Source organism: Pteropus vampyrus, unplaced genomic scaffold, assembly GCF_000151845.1.
Source record: "Pteropus vampyrus isolate Shadow unplaced genomic scaffold, Pvam_2.0 Scaffold734, whole genome shotgun sequence".
Classification (NCBI taxonomy): domain Eukaryota; kingdom Metazoa; phylum Chordata; class Mammalia; order Chiroptera; family Pteropodidae; genus Pteropus; species Pteropus vampyrus.
Window position 1 is genome coordinate 294,815 of NW_011889515.1, and position 3,774 is coordinate 298,588.

A 3,774-nucleotide genomic window follows, 5' to 3' on the forward strand; every position below is an offset into this window, starting at 1 on the left:
ATCTATGACAGATGAAATGTGGAGCACTATGTCAAAAATATGAGTAGGGAAAATTGAGTGCCATTAAATCTTAAATGATAGCAAGAATCCTCAAACTTCAATTGAACTTTATAATGCAAACTCTGTTGTTAAGGAGGCTTCCAATTTATCAACACTAAGAAACAAGTGAAACATAATTGAGAAACCATTTAAGCAATATCCTCTTAAAATTGGTTATTAACTCTAGTTGCCCTGTGATCATATTTCTTATTCATCGAAATAGCAGGATGGAAGCTATAAAAGTAATATATGTGATAATAACTAGAAGTCAAGAGTGCTGGTCATCAGGAACCTCTCCTCTATGCTGAAAAGCAAAAATGTGGATCCATACATAGACATATATAAACATATTCACATACATGTCAAAAAAGATCCAAGTAAGGAATAAATGGCAAGATGTAGCTCCACATTCAGAATCTTAGATTCTCCAGGGACACAAGAATAAAATGTGTTAAATGTCTAGCTAAAGAAAAGGCTTTTTAAATTTCTTTGAATTAAATGGTCTCTTATTTAAGCAGGCTTTACTGTCTGCTAAATTGTGATGTATTTGGGTTTGCATCTCAGATATCTGATAGAACATCTGTAATTATGAAACAGGGCCTGAGCCCTCCTTGCCCTCAATTAAAGTCCTCGCTCTCCTTGTCAAGGCTTCTCAGTACCTCCTCCTCTTACGCTTGACACAGTAAAGGGAGGTGAAAGAGTCACAGATTTTAATCTCACTAGCCTTTCCCCAGGTGTGTAAACCTTAGCAGGATTTTTATTTAAAAGAGGTATGACACCATCTCATTCATCTGGCAGGATCTCTTGAGCTATTTCTGCTTGAATATTAATAGTATCTAAACAAAGTTAAATATTAATCAGATATGAACCACCTAAAAATTATATTCCCCAAAGCTGATTAGAAGTTAGATTTTTAAGTTTCTGACACAAACCAGTATCTGTTACAGAGTAAAGAAAGTGATTTTTAATTTAAAAATAACCATAGATGTTTATATGTGGACAGGAGACAGAAAACAAATATAGTCTGAAAATAAAAATAAATAAATACTTACTGGACAAAGTCATTATCATAGCAGTAGCAAAAAATCTAGTACAGTCCATTAAGTTTATATCTATCTCTTTACAGTAAGTTTAACCTTCAGTCAATCAATAGTTAGTATTCTCTCCTCATGAAGTGTAAAACTCCCAAAACATTATTTTTAAGGTGTTTAAGTTGGCAATCTTTGTTTCATTTTAGTTATAATAAATTAAGACTTTTGTTGATTTAGTGTCTACCTGTTTAGAAATCATGATTTTTTACTGAAATCATCAAGTTCAATCATCCTATTAACCCTCAGTGACAATTTGGTGTGCAGCTGAACCCCTCTCAGGACTGTGCCACTGGACATCTACTTCACAAATCCACACTAATAAGACTGGGAGACTTAGGAGCTTTGCTTAGGACATATAAACAGACACGGAAAGGCAGCCAAAATGGGAAGTCAAAGAAGCAGAAACCATATGAGAGAAGAGAACAGAGATCCAGATATAATGGAGTCAAGTAATCTAACAGGTGAAGCGTTCAAAACATTGGTTATAAAGATGCTCAATGAACTTTTGGGACATGTAGATAAATTCAGTGAGAACTTCAACGAAGAGATAAAAAACATAAAAATGGAAATGGAAATTATAAAAGAGAACCAGTCTAAAATGGAGAACACATTTTCTGAGATGAGAAGTATAGTAAATAGAATAAACAAAGAAATAAACAAAGTGAATAAAGAAGAAGATCACATGCCCTATCCAGAGGACAAGAAAGCCAATCCGGACACTCAATCAGAATGGCAAGAAAAAAGATGCCAAGACTATAAAAATAATTTAAGGAGGATATAGAACTCTATTAAGGCTCCAAATATTCATCTGATTGGCATAACTGAAGAAAATCAAGATGTTGAACAGCTATTTGAAGAAATAATGATGGAAAACTTCCCTAACCCAGTGAAGGAAATGGACATAAAACCCCAGGAAGCTCAGAGAATTCCAAAAATCAAGTATCCAAAGAGGCCCACACCAAGACATATCATAATTAAAATGCCAAGGGTTAAATACAGAGAAGAGTATTAAAAGCAGCAAGAGAAAAACAATTACAACATAAGGGAACACCCATATGATGGGTAGCTGATTTCTCAAAAGAAACTATACAGGACAGAAGGGCTTGGCAAAAAAATATTTGACAGGATAAAGACCCAGGATATACAACCAAGAATAATTTATCCAGCAAAGCTATCATTTAGAGTTGAAGGACAGATAAAGAGCTTCTCAGACAAAAATAAACTAAAGGAATTTATCACCACCAAGCCAGAATTACAGGAAATGTTGGAGGGACTTCTTTAAGAAGAAAAAACATGTATCAAAAACAAGAATAAAGAATGGTAACAACTACAATCCTATTGATAAGTACCTGAAATGGAAAAGAATTAAGTGCCCCAACCAAAAGATAGAGTAGCTGAAAGGATAAGAAGACAAGACCCCTACATGTGAAAAAGAAGGGAATGGAAAAAGATATTGCTGTGATGAACCTATAAGATATTTAAGTCACATAGAGAAAGATAAACACTATTTGATTTCACTTATATGTGGAATTTAAGGAGTAAAAAGAACAAATTAATCAAAAACAGACTCACAAATATAGTGGACAATTTTGGTGATGGACAGAGGGGAGGGGGTTTGAGGGACTGGGAGAATGGGGATTAGGATTAAAGAAGTACAAATTAGTAGCTGATGGATGGTCACAGGGATGGGGAGCACGGCACAGGGAACACAATTAGCATTAATACATTGGCTAGGTGGAGGGTCAGGGGAGGGAGGGAGTAATTGGGGGGATCATTTTACTAACCATGTAGATGTCTAACCAATGTACTGTATACTTGAAACTAATTTAAAAAAAAATTTTTTTTAAAGCTTACTGCTGGAGATCCAAAATATTGGGAAGCCTTTGGAAATTTTATTTCTAGCTGAAAACACAAGACACCCATAGAAATGACAGCAAATGGTTTGTATCAACTTCATATATAGTATAGACTGAACATGTTACAAAATTTTCTAGAAGAAAAACACAATCTTCTCAACCTCTTTTGAGATCCATATTTCCAAGTGCCACCTAGATAAGGCATAAGTCAGTCAAATTCAGCATATTTAAAATCAGTATCGAAAAAAATAAAATAAAATCAGTATCATGTCTACCAGCTTCTATTGTTGCTCCTGTTCTCTACATCTGGTTAGTAATCATTCTAACTTTGATTCACCAGTTCGGTTTCTTATAAGTTGTCCTTCCGGCTGTCACTCTAGTTCTTCACATCCAATCTCTACAATGGTTGATTCTAGTTTCCATATACCTCTCAATTCTGTCCCATTGCCTCCCTTCTGTTCTCACAATGATTGTCTTAATGAAGAAAACCATCTTATCTCACTTGGACCATTACTTCCATTCCTTTATTCATTCCCCATCCTGCCCATCCACTACACAGAGAAATCTTTTTAAAATAAAAACTTCAATAGAAAACAGCCCACTGATAGTTCTCTGTGGCTTAAAAGATAAAGTGTAAATCTCTTTTTTTCAGTTTCTAGGACCTGTCTAAGTGTGATCACAGCCGTCCTTTCTAGTCTTGCCTTACCTTCCATTCATGTGCACCCTATATTCTGGTCTCATGAAACTTATTATTCTCTGCACACCTCATGCTTTTTCACAACTCCAAG